The sequence below is a fragment of the Saccopteryx leptura genome, chromosome 1 (genome assembly GCF_036850995.1).
Source record: "Saccopteryx leptura isolate mSacLep1 chromosome 1, mSacLep1_pri_phased_curated, whole genome shotgun sequence".
NCBI lineage: Eukaryota > Metazoa > Chordata > Mammalia > Chiroptera > Emballonuridae > Saccopteryx > Saccopteryx leptura.
Window position 1 is genome coordinate 354021277 of NC_089503.1, and position 24156 is coordinate 354045432.

Below are 24156 nucleotides of genomic sequence, written 5' to 3' on the forward strand. Positions count from 1 at the left end.
CAGCATATAAACATCATTCTTGTTTTTTACTCAATTATAATGAAGGCTTACAGAATTTATGTGCCTCAAATTTTCAAATGGTACCAGCAACAGATGGCTAAGAAGACATGTGCCTTGGCTGTACAAAAAAGTTATAAATCAATGTTCAAGAACCTTAACGAGTTTACTAGTATTTCTTTCCTAGGAACTTTCCTCAAATCTAGGAATTCAAAACTAATTCACATGAACAGTTTTTCTACTCTGTATAGCTGAACCTGGAGTAGTAATATCCCACAGTAAAAAGTACTCTTTGCTTAAAAGATTGCTAACAAAAATCAAAGAGATTTAAAAAAATAAAACTTAGAAATCTGTAAGAAATAGACCACTAACCTAATAAAAATATGGACAGAAAAATATGAATGGGTAATTTATAGAAGAAATATATGGCCAACTAATATAGAACCCTCACCGGCAATTAGGGAAAATGCCTTTTAAAACTATTACTTACAATCCCCATTCTGCATTCAACGTACTAAAAAAAATTTTAAACTGATTAAGTTTTGGCAAGCATGAGAAACTAGAAGGACTGGCTCCAGAAGCCTATCAGATTAATCTCGCCCATAATCATGAGATGAAGAAATTTAACAGATGAACTTAGGTATGCTATGTTAGTTCTTTGGGTCGTGGGCAAAAAATTCTGAAGAACACTGTAGAGCAGGGGTCCCCAAACTACGGCCCGTGGGCCGCATGTGGCCCCCTGAGGCCATTTATCCGGCCCCCACCGCACTTCCGGAAGAGGCACCTCTTTCATTGGTGGTCAGTGAAAGGAGCACATTGACCATCTCATTAGCCAAAAGCAGGCCCGTAGTTCCCATTGAAATACTGGTCAGTTTGTTGATTTAAATTTACTTGTTCTTTATTTTAAATATTGTATTTGTTCCCGTTTTGTTTTTTTACTTTAAAATAAGATATGTGCAGTGTGCATAGGGATTTGTTCATAGTTTTTTTTTATAGTCTGGCCCTCCAACGGTCTGAGGGACAGTGAACTGACCCCCTGTGTAAAAAGTTTGGGGACCCCTGCTGTAGAGAAATTCACATAAGTGTACAAAAATACAAGTCTCAGCTGTACTATTTATTCTTCATACCTTTGAATGTTTTTTCTGATTAATATTAAATGTTCTTATGATTATTTGCATATATTCTTATATAATTAAAGTAAAAATGGAAAAATATCTGGAAATCATGTCAAATACAGGTTTATACTACCAGATTTATAAGAACCACTTGACTATAAAACTATATACAATAAGAAATATAATAAAAAAAGCTTTCTGAAAAAATTTAGGCTTCTATTTTCAGTACATACTTTTCAGCTAAAGGCCAGAGACAATCTACAAAATAACATTGACACTAGTAATTATAATGCAGTAAAACTAAATATATCCTTCCAATTTCCTTAGGAGATAGTTATGCATACATAATTTATGCCAAAATATCCTGCTTTTATCTTTAGACATGCCACCTATAAAGTGACAAACATCTGGGCCATGCTTTAAACTAGTTGTTTAATTGCTAACAGGATAAAAATGAATTTGAGGCCAAAAGACTCTGTACTGTCAACCTATTCTGCCACGTTGGAGCTGTATAAATTACACTGCATTAGTAAGAAACTAAGCAACAAGGTTCTCACCGGTTAAATGGAGTTAGGATTGGCTGCCCTCATTACTTAGGTGAGACTTGTATGAAAATTATGCTAAAAGTTTTAAAGCAATACTTAAGTACAAGTTATGTCATACTAACAAATTTTGAAAATCAAAATACAATACAGGCCCTGGCAGATGGCCCAGCAGTAGAGCGTCAGCCTAGCGTATGGATGTTCCAGGTTCGATTTCCGGTAAGGGCACACAGGAGAAGCGCCCATCTGCTTCTCCCTCCCTCCCTATCTCTCTCTTTCTCTTTTCTCCTCCCACAATCATAGCTCAAATGGAGCAAAGTTGGCCTAGGGTGCTGAAAATGGCTCTGCAGCCTTGCCTCAGGCACTAAAATAGCTCGGTTGCCAAGCAACTGAGCAGCGGCCCAAACAGGAAGAGCATCACCTGGTAGGAGGCTTGCCAAGTGGATCCTGGTCAAGGAACATGGGGGAGTCTGTCTCTGTCTCCCTACCTCTCAAATAAAAACAAACAAAAAAATGCTTTCTCTTCCCTAGAGAAGTTTCCACATTAGCCTGCAAAATAAGTAAATATTAACTTCCTCAAAAACAATTCCCAAAAAGGCAGTAAGTCTAGAGCATGATGGGGAAACAAAAGATTTTCAAGGCATTTCAAGTATGGCTTCATTTTTATTCTTAAAATAGAATGATCCCTCTCAGAATATCTGCTAAGGGATCATAGCCAAATACAAATGGAGACTTTTCTCTACAGCAGTCTTCCCAATGTAGCAGATTTTATAGCTGAATGAATGAAATAGAAAGGATCACTTGCATATAATAAGGAATGTCAATGCAGGTAAAAAGCTTAGCACCCAATACAGTGGTGCATTTTTACAATAACCAAAGACAATGTAAGGATTAAAATGTATAAAAGCACATACAACAATAGAGAAAAAATGACATTAACTATTAAGCAAAAGATAATAGCCAGACATAATTAAATGGCAGGTGATGTTTAGTTTTTAAACAATTTAAGGCTATAAAAACCCTTTCACGCCTGACCAGGCGGTGGCGCAATGGATAGAGAGTAGGACTGGGATATAGAGGACCCAGGTTCAAGACCCCAAGGTCGCCAGCTTGAGCGTGGGCTCATCTGGTTTGAGCAAAGCTCATCAGCTTGGACCCAAGGTCGCTGGCTCGAGCAAGGGGTTACTTGGTCTGCTGTAGCCCCACAGTCAAGGTACATATGAGAAAGCAATCAATGAACAACTAAGGTGTCGCAACGAAAAACTAATGATTAATGCTTCTCATCTCTCTCCCTTCCTGTCTGTCTGTCCCTATCTATCCCTCTCTCTGACTCTTTCTCTGGGAAAAAAACAAAACAAAAAACCTCTTTCACTAATTCCTGAAAGGAAAAATCAAACAAAAAAACAAACTTATGGAAAACTTTAGCCCTAATCATTTAGCCCAAATCAAATAATAATGTAGTTTTGTCAATACATCTTTCTTTGAAATATAGATATATCTTAACAATATAGTTAGAAACCCCCCAAAATAGACTTTTAAAAGACTAACTGAAATTACAAATATAATACCCACTCTAAAAAATTAGCCTTATGAAAATTTACATTAAATTGCCTTGATAATAGCTGCTCAACACGGAAATCATTTAGTTATTGGCATAAACTCCTCATATTCATTTATCAAACTATTCAATGAATACTTACCAACTCTGTGACAAATAAATGCTGGTAAAAGAACATAAACACAAATTTTGAATGCAGGAGGCCAAGCCAAGTACAAATAGGTTTAATCACTTAAAAAAACAATTTGAATAAATCCTTCCACCAATCTATTCTCTCTCCCTCTCTCATACATAAACACACACACACAGAGGTTAATCTATTTATATACATAGTATAACTTATCTATGTGCGCATATACTCACACACATACATACAACACACCCTACTGCAGTATTTTAATCCACAGGTCATAACATATTAATTTAAGCTCAACAAGTATTACTTTTAGAAGAGAAAAATATGAGTGTATTATATGAATTGTAAATATACACTGCTCACAAAAATTAGGGGATATTTTATCGCTTCATATTCATTTTTGAAATACCCTTTAACTTTTTGAGCAGTATAATTTTGTTAAACTTTAGTGAAAAATCAATAACATGTAATGTGTACAGACACAAATACACACAAAGTCAAGTCATGCTATAAAATGTTTCTCTGGGTCACAGTCAAATAAGGCTGAAAAACACTATAAACAAACTCATTCATACATGTATGCAAGAGTATTTACACAAGTACCAGAGTATTTATAGCAGCATCATTTCTAAAAATGATCGGAAATAACAAATGTTCACAGTATGATTATCTCACCATTACATGAAATATTACATAACAGTGAAAAGGAATAAACTACACATATCTACATGAATAAAGCTTAAATATAACATGGAATAATCAATTCTAGCAATGTGTTATATATATGTAAGGGGCAATGAGGACCCCAACGAAGGAGACAAAGTCTGCTGGAAGGCACACAGGACTCACAGAGGCGGCAAAGCCCGTACTGAAATGTAAAGGCTGACCAGTAGACAGTACGCACAGAATACGTCAGGACAAATTCTTGGCAAATGTTAGAAAGGGTGTGGTATGGTACTGATGGGTCAAGTATTAGAGCATACCTCTTATTCAGGAGATAAGAGGACGCCAAATAATAAAAGGCCTCTTATAGGAGATAACAGGCTAACTGATTTACCCTGGCTCCCGTGGAGAAGGCCCCTAACACCTCGTCCAAGTTCATCATGGTTCCCCCACTCACATACTATTATTACACATGCCCTTTCTTATCTTTATGCGTCTCCATTTGTTACCCCTTCTGCACCAATGTTCTTTCTTAGGTCTCTGCATGCCTGGCTCACTTCGTTCTATAGTCCTCAGTTCACATCTGCCAGCTCCAGGAAGACTTCCATAACTACTCTAGCCAGAGCTGACTCCCCCAGTTTATGACTCCATAAACACATATGACAATCTGTTTCAAAGTTCATGCAAAACTCTATGGTAAACAAACAGACATCTAGAGGATTTAATTATTTTAGCAACTAAATCTCAAACTAAGAAAAGTGAAAGAAATGCAGAGTAAGTCCTAGATCTTTATCTCTCAAACTCTAAAGTGTATACACATTTCTGGAGATATTATGAAAATGTAGATTCTAATTCTCTAGCCCTGGAGCGGTACCTGAGATTCTGTACTCCTAACAAGCAACCAGTGTGACTAGCTGCCATCACAGACCACATTCTGAATAGCGAAATTCTAGATTAGTCTTCATAAGGTCTTCAACTCAAACACTCAACATACTTCCTGATCTGCTTTCATTATTCTTATTGAGTATGTGATTTAAGCTGTGAAAATTAATTAAAACATACTAGTCTGCTGAGGAAGAAAAAACAAAGTGTATTTTGAATTCAAATATTGAGTGGTTTGAGTTATCTATGTCACTTTCACTAAAAACAACAAAAAGGTTGGCTTCACCTAAACTAATATTAATAATCTCATAATCACAATCGCACTAAAGCAAAACTCCAGTAACAGGAGAGATGTGCTCATTGTTAGCACTTTGACTCATATCCATCATTTGTGAATACTTAGGGAATACTAACAAATCAAACATACTATGTTAAAGGACGGATAAATGTGGCAACAATAAGAATGGAAATGAACAAATACGAGAACCACAGGGAAAAACTGCTACGTCTTACAGAGTGGGAAACACAGTGATAAGGCAGAAGGTAAAAACCAAGATGGCTACAAATTCTGCTTTAAATCTGGAACTTAAAGTATAAAGGTACTTACAGAGTGAGAAAACTTCACAGGAAATCTGATGAATGCTTTAAATGACAGTGACATATCAAAATGAAAATGTGCAGCAAGTAATTAGCAATTTAGGGCTAAACTTCAAACTGAAGATATATACACGAGCACTGACTTCAAGATAAAAGCTGCAGCTCCAAGAACAAGAAGAGAAAAAAAACCAAAGTACTAAGTCTTAGGGAGAAAATGAAAAGCAGTCAAAAACTCAGAGACGAGAGTTTTAAAGAAAGATGGTCAACAGTTCAAAAATTTCAGAGAATTATCAATCCCTCCTAAATTATTATAAATTCATTTTACTTCTTTCCTCACAATACACAAGATTAGAGGCAGTAGAAACTAGATCTGACTTGGTTTTATTTGTTGGAGAAGGAAACGGTGAAGGATAGAGAATTTTGATAAAGGGGGAACAGAGGAGAGCTTGAGGACAAACTCAACTGGGGTATAAAGGGTAATTCATAAGACTGCATCACAGCAGTGGATGCCCCGAGAAAGAGATACACACCAAAGCAGTAAAAAGATTTGAAAGAGAAACTACCTGTATCAAAATATTGTTCAGGATCAAGGATGAAACTAGGAAGACACCTTTCTCTTCTGCTACCACAAGGCCCTTTGCTCTTTACCCAAGACTGACCTGTCCTGCTCATATTCAGCTATGTTATAGGTTAGTAACTGTTGTGAATGACCAAGAGAAGCAAGCAGTGACCCAAGAAAACATGTTTTCCACATTGTAAGTTGAACTACATACTTGCAAAAGAACCTGTACTATGTGAAGATGGGTGGGGAAGGAGAGTACTTAGTGCAAAAATGCACGAGGGTCTTTTCATAATAATGGAAATGCTCTAAAATTCTTGAACTATATATCGCAGTGGAGTAAAACAAAGAGACAAGTTACAAGATGTACAGGATGTCAGACTGTGATCAAGGCTATGGAGAAAAAAATATTAAGAGGGTAAGGAGAGTAAGAAGTGTTTGTTTGTTTAAATATTTACTTAATTCAGTGAGAGGAGGGGAAGCAGAGACAGACTCCCACATCAGCCCTGACCAGGATCCACCTGGCAAGCCCAGTAGGGGGTGATACTCTGCCCATCCTGGACATTGTTCCATTGCTCAGCAACCGAGCTCTTCTTTGTGCCTGAGGCGGAGGCCATGGAGCCATCCTCAGCGCCCAGAACCAACTCACTCGAATCAAGCCATGGCTGCAGGAAGGGTGGCAAGGGCGTGGGGTGTGAAAGAGAGAGAACCAAGAGGGGGAGGAGTGGAGAAACAGATGGGTGCTTCTCCTGTGTGCCCCGACCAGGAATTGAACCAAGGACATCCACACGCCAGGATGACATTCTACCACTAAGCCAACCAGCCAGGTCCAATGAGAAGTATTAGAAAAAATATGGGCTGATATTATAAATATAATGGTCAAAAAACATAACAATGATAATATGACATTTGAGCAGAGTCCTAAAGCAAGAAGCCAACTAGTAAAATATCTAGGGAAAGGTTTCCTGAACACAGGAAATAGCCTAGCAGGAACGGGTCCTCACATTATTCCAGTAAGATAAAAACTATGGCACAGGAAGAGGTGAAAGAATACAGAGCTTTGGACAACAGCTAACAGAAAACAAAGAAGGGTAGCAAAAGTGAAAATATAGGCTGAAGACCCTACAGAGAACCTTGACTCCTAGATTTGATTTTATACTACTGGCAACAAGGAGTCACCAAATGATTTTGGAAAGGCCAGTGAAATGAATAAAATCATAGCTTAAGAAAATATAATCAATAAATACTCAACTTATTCAGTTTGCACTTAACTACACCTGAACAAAAAGTAACTTGCTTTTTTCTTTACCTTTATTTTTATTTTATTTTTTCAGTGAGGGAGAGACAGACAGACAGAGATAAGAAGCATCAACTCATAGTTGCAACACTTTTGTTGTTCACTGACTGCTTTCTTCTATGTGCCTTGACCAGGGGGCTCCAGCAAAACCAGTGGACCTTTGGCTCAAGCCAACGACCTTGGGCTTCAAGCAAGTGACCTTTGGGCTCAAGCCAGCGACTATCGGGTCATGTCTATGATCCCATGCTCACCCCGGCGACCCCATGCTCAAGCTGGTGAGACCATGCTCAAACCGGATGAGCCCACACTCAAACTAGCCACCTTGGGGATTTGAACCTGGGTCCTTCCTCAGTGTCCCAGGTCAATGCTCTATCCACTGAGCCACCACCTGGTCAGGCACTTTTTTTCTCTACCTTTAGATGTTGACTCAATACCAACTTTCAGCTCGAAGTGGAAAAGATAATTTAGTTTGTGTCTCTACATATTAAAATGGTTGCTTTTTAAAAAGCCTTGATATGCTTTATTTTGCAACTTTACCATGAAGAATACAAAGACTAAGTCAAATTCTGTACCAGTTTGAGAACAGCAAGCTATAATTACATAAACAGATGTTTTAAACAGTACAAAATAGAATGAAATCTTTCAAACATGAAATATTTAATAATATGCCACAGAATATAATCAAATGTTTTCATCTGATGTGGAAAAAATTTGTGATATCAGCAGATAGCAAAATAACATCAAATTTAGAATGAGAACATCATAAGAGATTTCCTCTGTAAGTTCAGTTTTCAGCAAATGGGGAGGACTGATTTAGTAACTTGTTTTGCATCATTTAGTCAGCAGAGTTAGGCTTGGAAGTATCACTGGAACAGAACAGCAGCAACATCAATAGTTGTCATTTTCTCTATGTTGTGTTAGTAATTTTAAGTATTACATAAACAGATGCTCTAAAATAATTAAATATAACTATTGTAAAAATGACATATAAAGAAAAATTTCAAAATGGAGTTAGAGCTGCCATCCCAGGGGAATTACCTTGCATGTCTGAACTCCTCAAATCTTTGGAATCTTTGGACTGGGCCACAGCAACATTGAATTCCAAACAACTGTTTATAAAGCTAACAGGAAAGCAGACTTCCTGACTATGAGGGCCAAAAATTAGGATTATTCTTTAGAATTAGCACCAATTCTAAGGAAGCTAAAGAAAAACTTAGCTTATTTGCACCTATAGAAATTCCTCCTTGGCTTATTAGCACCAATAGAAAGAAATCCCTTCCTTCTATTTATGGAATTATTTCCCTTCCCTTTCTTATAAATACTCCCTGCCTTGACCTCATAATCAGTACTCTATTTGAGTCTCTGCCTGAATCAGTGCTTCCCAGATAGCTATGCTTTGATCTAAAGTAAATGTTTGTTGCTTTTCATTTTGGCTTTTTATTTTCTAGGTTAACACTATTCTCTTCAAGAGCCTAGGAAAAGTTTTAGTAAAAAGAAGCAAAAGGCTTAAAGTAATTTTTCATGAATATTTTTCTACTAAAATACTATACTGAGTTCCATTTCTAAACAATATAAAGGGGCAAACATTTACTGAATTTACACTGTTGACTAAAAAACTAACAAAACCAAACAAAATATATAAAACAACATTCCTGAAGAAACTAGAAATCAAGAGATGAAAACAAAACTAGATGTGAAGCCGACACGGAACTCAGCTTCTTCTGCCTGGGGCATTTCCAGGCCACGGTACAGGGAAGATAAACCCAGAAGCGGTCCAGTGGTCTCCCTAACTAGAAGAGATGGAGCTGGGAGTCCACAGAGACCAAAATGACTAATTTCATTAGGAAGAGGGCAAGAGAGAGGAGAGAGATGCACAGAGAACTACTTAAAGCCACAGAAGGTCACCTCTGAGTATTCAACCGAGTACTAATACACACAAGTGAGGAAAACACAGAAAGTAGAGAAAGAACCACCCAAAACAATTAGATGGGACAATCTTAAAGCTCAAAACCAGTCAGGAAGAGTGTCTATGGCCATCAGCCAGACTAAATACCTCATTATCTGTGGAGCATTAGATGTGGTATTCAGAATAACTTTGCCTTACTAGTGGGAAAAATAAACTCTAGTTTCACCTAACAAAACTTAAAAAGCAAGATCTTCAAGCAGATATTTCCAAATAACTACATCAAAGAAAGAAAAAAGGTAAAAAATATTTATAGAAATACACACACAAAAAAAGTCCAGAACCAGTAAGCCAAATTCACCAATAAGGAAAATATGAGATATAAGGAGGAGAAAAGTCAATCAATTGAAACTGAGCCAAAAATTACAAAATGATACGATGAGTAGGTAAGAATATTAAAACTATTGTTATCTATGACTTGCACATGTCCAACAAGCTATAGGAAAGACTGAACAAGTTAAATTACGACATGGACTAGAATATGAATATATTGTATACATCTCCCAAATCAAACTGCTACAGATACAAACTATAAAGCCTGGGATAATAAACTGGACAGGATTAACAGGAGGTTATACAATACAGAAATACAGATTAAAGAATCTGAAAACAAAGCAATGTGAAACACAAAAAGCAAAAAATACAATAGTTTTAGCAGCCTAATAAACTTATAATTAGAATCCCTGAATTAGGATAAAGTAACATAAAAAAGTACTTAAATAATTGCAGAAATATTTCAAAAAATTTGAAAAATATGTAACTGCAGGACCAAGAACCTCAAAGAATCCCAACATCAGCAACATAAAGAAAATCACCTAAAGTTACATTATAAGTTGCTTAAAACTAGGGATGAGTAGTATGGGGGGACACATTACTGTATTTCCCCAAGTATAAGATGCACCCTTTTTTGAAAAATTTGCGTTCTAAAAACTGATGCGTCTTATACAGTGGTGTAGTTTTTTTTTACTTGCATTTCCCACTTTTTCATACTTGTCTTTTTTTCACATTTTGGGCCCCCGAAATTAAGGTGCATCTTATATATGGGAGTGTCTTATGCATAAGGAAATATGGTATGTATAAATATGGAACTAATATAATATGTCAGATTTCTCATTAGTAACATTGCAAGGTAGAAGTTAGTGAAACATCTTAAAAGTACTGAAAGTAAAATACTCCCCACTTAAAACCGTTTACCATATTAAAATATCTTTCAAAAACAAAGGTGACATAAAGAGCAGGACAGATATCAATGACATAAGGAATAGAAAAACAACAAAGAAAGTTGATAAAAATAAAAGGTGATTATTTGGAGAATATCAATAAAACTGATAAACCTCTAGCCCAACTGATTAGTGGAAAAAGTGAAAACACAAATTATCAATATCAGAAATGAGAGAAGTGACATTAGCACAGATTTGACAGTTATTAGAAAGATAATAAGGAAAGACTATGAACAACTTTACATTAAAAAGCTCATAAATTCCCTGAAGAAAACAATGGAAATTTTTCTGAAAGGAAAAAATAACTTAATTAGCCCAATATGTATTTTAAATGTTTTTTATTTAAAAGGGCAAGAAAAGAGGCCCTGGCCAGTTGGCTCAGTGGTAGAGCGTCGGCCTGGCGTGCAGAAGTCCCGGATTCGATTCCCGGCCAGGGCACACAGGAGAAGCGCCCATCTGCTTCTCCACCCCTCCCCCTCTCCTTCCTCTCTGTCTCTCTCTTCCCCTCCCACAGCCGAGGCTCCACTGGAACAAAGATGGCCCCCGCGCTGGGGATGGCTCCTTGGCCTTTGCCCCAGGCGCTAGAGTGGCTCTGGTTGCAACAGAGTGACGCCCCCGGAGGGGCAGAGCATCGCCCCCTGGAGGGCGTGCCGGGTGGATCCCAGTCCGGCACATGTGGGAGTCTGTCTGTCTCTCCCCGTTTCCAGCTTCAGAAAAATACAAAAAAAAAGGGGGGGGGGGGCGAGAAAAGAGGGAGGGGTAAGAAGAGGGAAGGAGAGAATAGGGAAGGAGAGAGAAAAAGAGAAACATCGATTTGTTGTTCCACGTTTTTATGCATCCATTGGTTGATTCTTATATGTGCCCTGACTGGGGATCAAACACACAAACTTGGTGTATCAGGTCAATGCCCTAACCCAGTAGTCCCCAACCTTTTTTGGACCACGGACCAGTTTAATGTCAGAAAATATTTTCACAGACCGGCCTTTAGGGTGGGACGGATAAATGTATCACGTGACCGAGACAAGCGTCAAGAGTGAGTCTTAGATGGATGTAACAGAGGGAATCTGGTCATTTTTTAAAAATATAACATCGTTCAGACTTAAATATAAATAACACGGAAATAATGTAAGTTATTTATTCTTTCTCTGCGGACCGGTACCAAATGGCCCACGGACAGGTACTGGTCCGCGGCCCAGGGGTTGGGGACCACTGCCCTAACCCACTGAGCCTGAATCTGTAGTTAAAATCCTTCTAGGAAAATAAAAACAAACAAAACCTAAAAACTCCAGGCCCAGGCGATTTCACTAAGCAATCTACCAAACAATCAAAGAATGATACAAATTCTACACAAATTCTTCAGGAACCTGGGGGAAAAAAGAGGTGAGGCTATGAGGTAGTATTTCCCAATTCATTCTAAAAGGCCAACAGAACCCAGAGCAAAACCCAACAAGGATATAACAAGATACAAAATCTACAGATCAACATCTTTCATGAGTATTTACAAAAAAAATCTTAAAAAAAAAATTCTTAATGTTTTAGCTAATTAAATACAGGAACGTATAAAAAAGATAGTACATAATTGACCAAGTGTGGTTTGTCCCAAGAATGTAAGGTTAGTTTAAAATGCAAAATGTAATTCACTGAACCAGAAGTCAACTTAATAAAAGCTTCTATGAAAAAAACAGCTAATACACTTAAGGGCAAAAAGCCTGAATGCTTTCCTCTTCAACATCCTGAACAAGAAAAGCAAGTCCATCTCACTACTTCTATTTTTTTTAAGGTTCTAGTCAGTGAAATGAGGTTAGAAAAAGGAAATTTATGCCCTGGCCAGTTGGCTCAGCGGTAGAGCGTCGGCCTGGCGTGCGGGGGGCCCAGATTCGATTCCCGGCCAGGGCACACAGAAGAAGCGCCCATTTGCTTCTCCATCCCCCCCCCCTCCTTCCTCTCTGTCTCTCTCTTCCCCTCCCGCAGCCAAGGCTCCATTGGAGCAAAGATGGCCCGGGCGCTGGGGATGGCTCCTTGGCCTCTGCCCCAGGCGCTAGAGTGGCTCTGGTCGCAGCAGAGCGACACCCAGGAGGGGCAGAGCATCGCCCCCTGGTGGGCAGAGCGTTGCCCCTGGTGGGCGTGCTGGGTGGATCCCGGTGGGGCGCATGCGGGAGTCTGTCTGACTGTCTCTCCCCGTTTCCAGCTTCAGAAAAATACAAAAAAAAAAAAAAAAAAAAAAAAAGTAAATTTAAATTTTTAGGATGACAAATAGGTAGGAGATCTGACAGAATCTATTAAAAAGTTACTAAAACAAAATACATGAGGTTAGCAAGGTTGCAGGACAGAAGATAAATATGTAAAAACCTACTGTATTTCCATATTCCAACAATCAGAAATTTAAATTTTTAAAATACCATTATGATAACATTTAAAAATAAAACCTACTTAGATGCCCTGGCTGGTGGCTCAGTGGAGAGTGTTGGCCCAACATATGGCCATCCCAGGTTCAATTCCCGATCAGGACACACAGAAGAAGTGACCATCTGCTTCTCTTCCCCTCTATGCCCCCCTTCTCTCTCTCTTCCCCTCCACAGCCAGCTCGATTGGTTCAAGTGTGACCAGGGAGCTGAGGACAGCTCGGTTGGTTTGACTGTGTCAGCCTCAGGTGCTAAATATATCTCAGTACTCAAGTGTCAGCCCCAGATGGGGGCTGCCGAGTGGATCCCGTTTGGGATGCATGTAGGAATCTGCCTCACTATCTCCCCTCCTCTCACCTAAAAAAAACCCCACAAAACCTACTTAGAGATAAATTTGACAAAAGATAAACAAGACCTATATACACTGAAAACGAAAATACTGCTGAGAGAAATTACATGAGATCTAAATAAATGGAGAAATATACTTTATTCATGGATTGGAAGACTGTGTTGTAAAAGATGTCAATTCTCTCCTAAATAATGGCTCAAAGCACTTCCAATAAAAATCCAGGAGATTATTTTGTGGAAATTGACAAACCGATTCTAAAAATTAATATGGAAATTCAGGGGACCTAGAATAACAAAAATAAGTTTGAGAAAAAGTTAAGCTGGAGCCTGACCAGTGATGGTGCAATGGATAGAGTGGTGATCTGGGACAGTGAGGATCCAGGTTCAAAATCCCAAGGTCACTGGCTTGAGCAGAGGCTCACCGGCTTGAATGTAGGACCATAGACATGACTCAGTGCTCACTGGCTTGAGCAATGGATCACTGGCTCAGCTGAAGCCTCCCCGCCCACCCCACCCGCAACCCCACCCCTGGTCAAGATATGTTTCAATGAATAACTGAAGTGACACAACTACAAGTTGATGCTTCTCATCTCCCTCCTTTCCTGTTTCTCACTCTCTCTTGAAAATATAAAATAAAAATTAAATTAAAATGGAGAAGCAATTATAAGAAAAAAAAAGCTAGAAAGTTGAGAACTTATACTACCTGACTTCAAGACTTATTATTAAGTTAGAGCAATAGACATTGTAATATTGGCATGAAAATAGGCCAATGAAACATAATGAAATCCAGAAATACTCCCAGACATACAGTCAATTGATTTTTAAGATAATAAATATCAGGGGAGAAAAAATAATCTTTTCAGGAAATGATGCTGAAAGAATTAACTATCCATGTGCAAAAAAAAAAAATTAAATTTGATCCATGCCTTGTATCATGCAAAAAGCACCTCAAAACAGATCATGGCCAAAAATACAGAACTATGAAACTTTCAGGAAACAACATGGAAAGAAATCTTCAGGACTTGTGTTAGGAAAGAGTACTTAGACTTGCCAAAACACAATCCATAAAAGAGAAAATGAATAAATTGGACCCCATTAAGACCAAAAACTCTGCTCTATAAAAGACCATGTGAAGATGATATAAAGACAAGGTACCAAGTAGGAGAAAATATTTGTATTTAACTAACAAAAGGACTAGTAGCTAGAATATATAAGCACTTTCAAAACTCAAGAGTATTTTGATAGTGAAGTAGGCAGGCTATCCATGAGTAGGGGGAGTTATATGGAAAATCCTTCTACCTTATACACAATTTTACTATAATCCTACAACAGCTCTAAAAAAAAAAAGTCTAGTAAAAAAAAATCAACAATAACAAAAAATCCAACTAGAAAATGAAGAATGAGAATTAAACTGCTACAAGATAGGGAGGGTAGGTGTAAGGCCAGGAGCCGCCATCGTGGCCATTCACATGCAGGTTCCCATTGGATTCGGGCAGACGATAAAGAAATGGCGGAGTCAGAGGATGGGGGGCCATCCTATTTATTGGTGTCTCACCAAGACAGGCAAACCACAAAAGAAGACAAGGGAAAAGCAGAAAACCAGCTCTTCCCATGAAGGGCCAGGGATCAGGGAAGCCCCTGCAATTGTGATAGCAGGAACTGTGTGTCCAAGCTCCTGGTCTGTCCCACTTTATAGTGTAGAAAACCAAAATCCCTTAATCCAATATACAAACAAGGAAGTCTCTGATACAAAGTCACTTCTCTGAGGCATGATCGGGTATGTTGTTTTGACTGTAGCTGGCAGCTGTGTATGCTGCCCTCCTGGCAACTGAGAGTATTACAACCACAACACCAGTTAGTCAAAACAACATACCCGATCATGCCTCAGAGAAGTGACTTTGTATTAGAGACTTCCCTGTTTTGTATATTGGATTAAAGGTTTTGAATCTACACTATAAAATAGAGGTAGAACAGGAGCTTGGGCTCTTGGTTCCTGAGATTAACATTAACATTAGAGGAGAGCAGAGAAAGGCCACATGGAGGAGGCCAGGAGAAGCAGCCAAGATGGTGGAGTGCTGAGTGAGATGCCAGTTTGTGCAGTTTGACGCTGGAGAAGGAGGGAGATGGGGTGGGGAACAGAGGTGAATAAGTCTGGTGAGCTAGAAACCTTTGATTCTAGGAAACTCGGATAAGTCAGTGGCTTTGTGAGCACTGAATGTGACTGGGTTTTGGAGCCCAGTGTGTGTTTTTACTTGCCCTCCGGGTGCAAGCTAGAATTAAAGACTATGGCCCACCAGTTTTTGGCTCCATTGTTTCTTTACCGACTGTCCGAATCCAATGCGAACCTGCATGGGCCAGGCTGCTGTGATGGTGGTGGCCCTGGCCATGCCTGCTGGCTTTACAGTAGGTAAATACGGTTTTACATGCCTCCCACAACCACATTGCAATTACAACAAACTACAAAAAACATTCAGACCCACCTGAAATTTAGCTGAACAGCAGTCCTACCACTAAGAATATAAAGAAGACCATTGAGAATTATAGGAAGGGCAGAGACACTGGATAGACTGGTCCCACATCCACACATGGCAGTTAAAAATCAAGAGCAGTATCTCAGTGGCAGAGGTCCACCCTGAAGAGCAGGAGTTCCAGCCCCACACCAAGCCCCGCCAGCACAGGATTCCAGTGCCAGGAAGAGAAGTCTCTGTAACTTCTGCTGTAAAAGCCAGCAGGGATTGTGGCTGAAGGAGATGAAGGGCTGCTGGAATCCCCAGCAGCTCCTCTTAAACAGCCCATCCAGGGACTTAGTCAGACTCCCTTTGAGCTCCAGTACTGGGGTAGCAGCTTGAAAGGGACCAGGGACAGATGGGGAGGAACTGAATTGTCTGGAATCAAGATGAGAGCTGGAGGGGCAATTTTCTCCCAGACAAAAGTGCTGGCAGAGGCCACTGTTCCTTTACTAAGCCTTCACTGCACAGAGCTCCTGGGCAGGCACCATATCTGAATCTCCCTCAACCTATCTATCACTGACCTTTCAACCCCACTCTGATGATTTCCTAAGATCCTGCTCCACCCAACATGTGGCCCCACCCAAGCTGTTTCCAGTGTTTTTATTTTCCGTACAATCCGCCTATCTTCAGCTCATGCTTCAGAATTCCCTAAAATCTCTCAAACAAGCAGCATCTGAACTCAGGTACTGTGAACCTCTCGCTAAGCCTGGCACTAGTGACAAATGGCCTTGGTTTGCAGCTTGTCTCCTGGGCACCTCCAAGTCCAGCACAAGCAGCAGTCATCTGCAGATCACTCTGTAGCTCAACCTAGGTGACCCAGGGAAGGACACAGGTGGCAACTGACCTTGGTCTGCACCTCCAAGGAGGCCCCAGAGCTACCTCCACAAATGACTCACTCGGGCGTGGACTTAGTGGGCACTGGAGCCCTGATAAGGAAATCTTGCTCCATAAGGTTGGCCCACACACAGCTGATCCTCCACGGTGGTCTTGGTCCTCGGAGCCAATCAGCCTTGGGGGTAAATCCTTCCCACTGACATGCCAACAGCAACCAAGGCTCAACTACAACAGAGGGTGTACACAACCCACAGGGGACAGGGGTGAGGGGTGGCACTCCTGGAGCACCCAGCTAGGGTGATCTGGAAGGCTGTGCCACTGGAACATACAGAAAACCTACCACATAAGGCCACTCAATCAAATCCGAAAGACGTACCAACTCTATTTGGTACATAGAAACCAACACAGGGGGGCTGCCAAAATGAGGGGGGTAAAGAAATATGCATATAAAAGAACAGAATAAAACTCCAGAAAAAGAACTAAATAAAATGGAGACATACAATCTTTCAGATGCAGAGTTCAAAACAATGGTTATAAGGATGCTCAATGACCTTAAGGAGAACTTCAAAAAGAGACAAGAACATAAAAATGGAACTAGAAAGCATAAAAAAGAACCAGTCAGGGCCCTAGTAGGGTAGCTCAGTTGGTAAGAACGTTGCCCTGATATGCCAAGGTTGTCGGTTCAAACCTCAGTCACGGGACATACGAATATCAACTAATAAATGCATAAATAAGTGGAATAACAAATTGATGTCTCTCTCCTTAATCTAAAAAAAAAAAATCAATTAAAAAAAGTCAGGAATGAAGAATACATAGTCTAAAATGAAGACTACACAACAGGGAATCAACAGTGGAGCAGATAAAACAGAGAATGAAATCAGAGATTTGGAAGATACGAAAGCAGAAAACACCCAATCGGAACAGCAAAAAGAAAGAAAAATCCAAAAAAATGAGGATAATATAAGGAGCCTTGGAGACAACTCCACGTGTACCAACATTCACATCATGGGGGTGCCAAAAGGAAAAGAGAGAGTCACAACATATTTGAAAAAAAAAATGACAGAAAACTTCCCTAATCTGGTGAAGAAAATAGACATACAAGTTCAGAAGAACACAGAGTCCCAAATAAGATGAACCCAAAGAAGCCCACAACAGGACATATTATAATTAAAATGCTAAAGGTTAAAGACAAAAAATATTAAATGCAGCAGTTTTCACAGGGGAGTTCCCATAAGACTTTGTCAGTTGACATCTCAACAGAAACTCTGCAGGCCAGAAGGGACTGGCAAGAAATATGCAAAGTGATAAAAAGCAAGGACCCAGAACCAAGATTCCTCTACTCAGCAAAGCTATTATTTGATACCGAAGGACAAGTAAACAGCTTCCCAGACAAGGAAAAGCTAAAGGAGTTCATTGTCACCAAGCCTGTATTACAAGAAACATTACAGGGTCTTTTTTAAGACAGAAGGAGGGTTGGGGGGATGGGTGGGAAAAGGTGAAGGGATTAAAAGGTACAAATTGGTAGTTACAGAATCATCACAAGGATGTAAAGAACAGCAGAGGGATAATCAATAAAACTGCAATAACATTAAGAAAAATCCTGAGAGTAATGGCGGGGTAGGAAGCGATACCGATAAATCTCCCCCAAAACTCAACAAGATCTTCAACCAGAAACAGAAAAACCTATACTTGGAGCCTCCAGATGCTTCGCAATACACCCAAAGGTATGGTCGAGTGAAAAATTGGCTAAATATATAACCAAACCCCGAAGGAAATAGGGAGAAAGAAATGCTCCGCCTTCCTCACTAACCTAAACAGGGCGGCTTTCTCTGGTAACTGTGAATATAGAAACTGAGGCGGGCAAAGGGGGTGAATAGATCCAGGCCACGGCACAAACGGCCGAACCAGGCTGTGCCACGGAGATCCAAGCCGAGGAAAAACTGATCCTGTGGCAACACGGGCAATACAAGCTAACACTCGCGCCAAACCCAAACAAAGAAAGACAAGCGGGGCAGCCATTTTACCCGGTCTCCTGGTCGGTGTGCGCGCAGTTAGTGGGCGAGAGATTTCTTCCTAGGCCCCGAGAGTGGGTGCCCGTGTTGCCCCACAGAGAGGCAGGGTCAGAGGCCTTTCTGTGGACCGAGGGCAGAGTCTCTGGGCAGCCCCAGTGCCCTGGGAAAGCCACGCACAGGAGGGAGTGAGAACTAATTCCAACGGTGGAGATTTTCCGTGCTGGAGGGGGTTTCACTCAGAGGGAAACGCGGCCGGCCTCATATCCTGGTTTGCGCGCGCAGATAGTGAATGAGAGATTCCTCCGAGTGCCTCGGCAGTGCACGCCCGTGTTATCGCACAGAGGGGCAGAGTCAGGGGCCTTTGTGTGGGCCAAAGCGGAATCTCGGGCCGCCCCAGTGCCTTGCAAAAGCCGCCCACGGGGACGGAGCAAGACTCAATTCCAACGCTGCAACTTTTCCCTGCGGTTGGGGGTTTCACTCAGAGCGTGAGACTGCTGGCCGGATATCCTGGTCTGCGCGCGCAGCCAGTGAGTGAGAGTTTCCTCCAAGCGCCCCAGAAGTGGGCGCCCGCTTGTGTTACCGGACAGAGTGGCAGACAGAGCCAGAGGTCTTTAAGTGGGCGGAAAGCCCGCCTGCTGATGCTAGCAGCTCTGACTGACTGAGCCTTACCCAGAGCCCTGTGCTGAGTGGAAATAGAGTGGGGAGTTGCCAGCTCTTTGAGCCTCTTACTATCCAGGCAGAGGCAGCAGCAACCCCATAACTGGATTATCAGGCTACTAATTGAGGAAGGAAAGACTAGGAGAAAGGCTCCAGGAACTAGGACTCTCTCACTGTCGGAGCCTATAAATGCTAATGAGCCTCGACTGCCAACGAGACTAAAGCACAATACATGACATTGCCATAGACTTATCAACTGCAAACCTCTACCTGAGCGTGCCAAAGGGGCAGAACCCGGGGTACAGAGTCACCGACCAGGAAGAGGGAGAGAAAAGAAAAAGCAAGAAGATAACCTCTCAAAATCAAGAATAATCTGCAGACTTTATAACCTATCCCATTTTATTATATTTGTTCATTTGTTTCTCTTATGTTCATTCTTGATACTTTTTTTCCTCCTCCAATTTGGCTGATTAATTCTCTGCCGGTCTTACTCTCTCCTCTCCTTGAACTACACTACCCATAAGTGTTACATCTCCCATTATCTTTTCGCTTCTCTTCCTTTCTCTCTATGAGGGTTGCACTACAAAACCCTTAACACTCTCTCTCTCTCTCTCTCTCTCTCCTTTCTTTTTTCTTCTTTTAGTGGTTCCCTCTTTTTCTCTCTCTCTCTTTCTTTTCTCCCTCTATATTAGTTTCTTCCTTTCTCCTTTACATCTCCTCTCATTCAAACCTCAATAACAAACAAATTATCTTATCTGGGACTCAAACTTATGTTTGTGGCATTTTGGGGGGTTTTTACTTCACCTTTTTAACTCACTAACAGTGCTCCCATCCCTGGCTCTCCATTTTATCTAGTTCTTGTTCCACTAAATACAATAGTAATTTTTTAATTTGTCCCCCCATTTTTCCGTTTTCCTCTTATTCCTCTCATCATAACTCTTAGACAACCAACACCTAAAAGCAAATCATTTTATTCTTGACCCAAATTTTTTCCTTATTTGCTTTTTGTGGGTCCATACGCTCTTTTTTTTTTCTTTTTTTTTTTTGTTTTTCTTTTTTTTTCTTTTTTTTTTTTCTTTTTCTGCCCCTTTATTACTTTTCCCCAATTCAGGCCCTCCATCACAGGCATTGTTTGTTATAATTCACAGTTCACCACAAGATTTTCTCAAGAAAGAGGGGAGAGGAGAGGAGAGGAAAAAAGGAGGGGGGGAATAATTTCCTTTTTTAAAAATTTTTATTTTATTTTATTTTTCTTTATTTCATTATTAATTTTAAAAAAAAACAACTCTTCGATTTTTTATTTTTTTATTATTTTTTTAACTTTTTATTCTTTATTAAATCTCATTAATACTATCAACAAAACCACCCTCAGATGCCATTAAGGAAGAGAAAATCGAATATCATGGATACAAAAGAAAGAGAGGTAAAACAGCTAGATGAGGAAAAATCTATGGAGAAAAAATTTAATATATTGGAAACCTTGGAGCTAAATGACAGAGAATTCAAGATAGAAATCCTAAAAATCCTCCGAGATATACAAGAAAACACAGAAAGGCAATTTAGGGAGCTCACAAAACAACTCAATGAACACAAAGAATATATGTCCAAGGAAATTGAAACTATAAAAATAAATCAAACAGAGATGAAAAACTCAATTCACGAGCTGAAAAACGAAGTAACAAGCTTAGCTAATAGAACAGGTCAGATAGAAGAGAGGATTAGTGAAATAGAAGACAAGCAACTTGAGGCACAACAGAGAGAAGAAGAAAGAGACTCAAAAATTAAAAAAAATGAGATAGCCCTACAAGAATTATCTGACTCCATCAAAAAGAATAACATAAGAATAATAGGTATATCAGAGGAAGAAGAGAGAGAAAATGGAATGGAGAACATACTCAAACAAATAATAGATGAGAACTTCCCAAGCCTGTGGAAAGAACTAAAGCCTCAAGTTCAAGAAGCAAACAGAACTCCGAGTTTTTTTAACCCCAACAAACCTACTCCAAGGCATATTATAATGAAATTGACACAAACCAACAGCAAATAAAAAATTCTCAAGGCAGCCAGGGAAAAGAAGAATACAACATATAAAGGACGGCCCATTAGATTATCATCAGATTTCTCAGCAGAAACTCTACAAGCTAGAAGAGAGTGGACCCCAATATTTAAAGTCCTGAAAGAGAGGAACTTTCAGCCACGAATACTATACCCATCAAAGCTATCCTTCAAATATGAAGGAGAAATAAAAACATTCACAGATACAGAAAAGATGAGGGAATTTATCATCAGAAAAACCCCACTCCAGGAATTACTAAAGGGGGTTCTCCAATCAGATACAAAGAACAAAAAAAAAACAGAGCCACAAGTAAAAGCTCCAAGAAGAACACAATAAAACCAAATTTAAACTGTGACAACAACAAAAAGAAAGAGGGGGAGAAGATGGAGATTAACAGTAGCAAAGGACGATGGAGTGCAAAAGTACTCACAAAATAGTTCGCTACAATGAACAGGGAGGGTAGGGACCCTTTTGATTACTCAAAGGTAACCACCATTGAAAAAACCACCACAGAAGCACATGAGATAAAAAAGATAGTAACAGAGGAAAGATGTATGGAATACAACCAAATAAAAACAAAAGATAGAAAAACGAAAGAGAAGGATCAAACAAGACACAAAACTAACAGAAAGCAAGATATAAAATGGCAATAGGGAACTCACAAGTATCAATAATTACACTAAATGTAAACGGATTAAACTCACCAATAAAAAGTCACAGAGTAGCAGAATGGATTAAAAAAGAAAATCCAACTGTATGCTGCCTACAGGAAACTTATCTAAGTAACAAGGATAAAAACAAATTCAAAGTGAAAGGCTGGAAAACAATACTCCAAGCAAATAACATCCAAAAAAAAGCAGGTGTAGCAATACTCATATCGGATAATGCTGACTACAAGACAGGAAAAGTACTCAGAGACAAAAATGGCCATTTCATAATGGCTAAGGGGACACTGAATCAAGAAGACATAACAATTCTTAATATATATGCACCAAACCAAGGAGCACCAAAATATATAAGACAGCTACTTATTGATCTTAAAGCAAAAACTGACAAAAACACAATCATACTTGGAGACCTCAATACACCGCTGACGGCTCTAGATCGGTCATCCAAACAGAGAATCAACAAAGACATAGTGGCCTTAAACAAAACACTAGAGCACCTGGATATGATAGACATCTACAGGACATTTCATCCCAAAGTGATTGAGTATACATTTTTCTCCAGTGTACATGGATCATTCTCAAGAATTGACCATATGTTGGGCCACAAAAACAACATCAGCAAATTCAGAAAAATTGAAGTTGGACCAAGCATATTTTCTGATCATAAAGCCTTGAAACTAGAATTCAACTGCAAAAAAAGAGGAAAAAAATCCCACAAAAATGTGGAAACTAAACAACATACTTTTAAAAAATGAATGGGTCAAAGAAGAAATAAGTGCAGAGATCAAAAGATATATACAGACTAATGAAAATGACAATACGACATATCAAAATCTATGGGATGCAGCAAAAGCAGTGATAAGAGTGAAGTTCATATCACTTCAAGGCATATATGAACAAACAAGAGAGAGCCCAAGTGAACCACTTAACTTCCCACCTTAAGGAACTAGAAAAAGAAGAACAAAGACAACCCAAAACCAACCGAAGAAAGGAGATAATAAAAATCAGAGCAGAAATAAATGAATTAGAGAACAGAAAAACTATAGAAAAAATTAATAGAACAAGGAGCTGGTTCTTTGAAAAGATCAACAAAATTGACAAACCCTTGGCAAGACTTACCAAGGAAAAAAGATAAAGAACTCATATAAACAAAATCCAAAATGAAAGAGGAGAAATCACCACGGACACCGTAGATATACAAAGAATTATTATAGAATACTATGAAAAACTTTATGCCACTAAATTCAACAACCTAGAAGAAATGGATAAATTCCTAGAACAATACAACCTTCCTAGACTGAGTCAAGAAGAAGCAGAAAGCCTAAACAGACCTATCAGTAGAGAAGAAATAGAAAAAAACATTAAAAACCTCCCCAAAAATAAAAGTCCAGGTCCTGACGGCTATACAAGCGAATTTTATCAAACATTCAAAGAAGACTTGGTTCCTATTCTACTCAAAGTCTTCCAAAAAATTGAAGAAGAAGCAATACTTCCAAACACATTTTATGAGGCCAACATAACCCTCATACCAAAACCAGGCAAGGATGGCACAAAAAAAGAAAACTACAGACCAATATCTCTAATGAATACAGATGCTAAAATACTAAACAAAATACTAGCAAATCGAATACAACAACATATTAAAAAAATAATACATCATGATCAAATGGGATTCATCCCAGAATCTCAAGGATGGTTCAACATACGTAAAATGGTTAACGTAATACACCATATCAACAAAACAAAGAACAAAAACCACATGATCTTATCAATAGACGCAGAAAAGGCTTTCGATAAAATACAACACAATTTTATGTTTAAGACTCTCAACAAAATGGGTATAGAAGGAAAATATCTCAACATGATAAAGGCCATATATGATAAACCATCATCTAACATCATATTAAATGGCACTAAACTGAAGGCTTTCCCCCTTAAATCAGGAACAAGACAGGGTTGTCCACTCTCTCCACTCCTATTTAATGTGGTACTAGAGGTTCTAGCCAGAGCAATCAGACAAGACAAAGAAATAAAAGGCATCCATATCGGAAAAGAAGAAGTAAAGGTATCACTTTTTGCAGATGATATGATCCTATACATCGAAAACCCCAAAGAATCCACAAAAAGACTACTAGAAACA

General features: G+C 39.3%; 1 protein-coding gene across 2 annotated transcripts in view; it reads right to left on the reverse strand.

Annotated features, from left to right (window-relative positions):
- Positions 1–24156, reverse strand: part of SMAP1 (small ArfGAP 1) — a 167798-nt gene that overhangs the window by 107526 nt on the left and 36116 nt on the right. The gene's annotated exons all lie outside the window — the stretch shown is intronic.